This window comes from Corylus avellana, chromosome ca10 (assembly GCF_901000735.1).
Source record: "Corylus avellana chromosome ca10, CavTom2PMs-1.0".
Taxonomy (NCBI): Eukaryota; Viridiplantae; Streptophyta; class Magnoliopsida; order Fagales; family Betulaceae; genus Corylus; species Corylus avellana.
Genome location: NC_081550.1, coordinates 5,370,151 through 5,371,322, shown reverse-complemented (window position 1 = coordinate 5,371,322; position 1,172 = coordinate 5,370,151).

The following is a 1,172-nucleotide window of genomic DNA, read 5'->3' as shown; positions in this document are numbered from 1 at the left end:
TTTAAAAGTGCTTTCAATTTTTTTTTTTTTTTTTTGAGATAATTAGAAACATATTATTCCAAAAAAATGGTGAAACAGGCTGGTGCCTTACAAAAATAGAGCTGATTGCTCTAAAAACACAATGTCAGATATACATCCTGGAGTCTCCTCTACCCAGACATGGGTTTCTGAATTCCTAATGGCGAACTTGGCCAACCCATGGGCCGTTTGGTTGGCCTCTCTTTTAACATGCCTAACCCCCCAACTGTTTATAGACCCCAGTACCAATTTGATATCCTCAATGGTTTGTCCATAGTGTAGCCAGTTCTGGTTTGGGTCTCCAATGGCCTTTACCACCAGCAGTGAATCCCCCTCAAGGAGAGCATCAAATACCCCCACCTCCCTACCAAATTCCACGGCCCTTAGAGCAGCCATTGCTTCGGCTGAAACGGTTTCGTGTAGGGCCATTACTGGTTGACTGATAGCTGCGATGGTGTTCCCCTGTTCGTCTCGGATTATGGCCCCAATTCCCATGCGCCGATTCTCTTGGTCTATGGCGACGTCCCAGTTGATCTTAAAATAGCCATTAGAGGGAGCTTCCCATCTCTGTTGGATCAGCAAAGGCGGTTCCGTGACAGCCTCCTTCTTTTCATTTGCCTTGCGATACTGCTGAAGGTGTTCTCTGGCCTGCTTTTCGACTGTACAGGGGTGTGAAAAAACCCCCCCATGCACCACTTCATTTCTTCTACTCCATATCTTCTTTGCAGTTATTGCAAATAATTCCATGTCCTCTCGCTGTAGAAACTCCAGCAGGTGCTCCACCAATTCACAGAAGCTTTCTCCTCCAGACTTACATTTTTGGATCTGTCTGCCACTAACGCACCATACATCTCTGGAAGAAGGGCAATCCCAAAGAATATGGAGTGTAGTTTCAATGGCGTTACCGCAAAAGATACATGTGTCATCCTCTAGAACCTTCCGCTTCTTCAGATTATCTTTTGTGGGGAGGATTTGGTTGCAAGCTCTCCATAGGAACACTTGAACAGAGTGTGGAATTTTCAGACCCCATATCATCCTCCAAACCGCCTGGTTGCTCCCCCCTTTTGAACATTCTCCTTTCATTCTTGTTAGTCTCTCCTTCTCTAGGTGATAAGCACTCTTCACCGAAAACTCCCCTGACTTTGACCCACGCC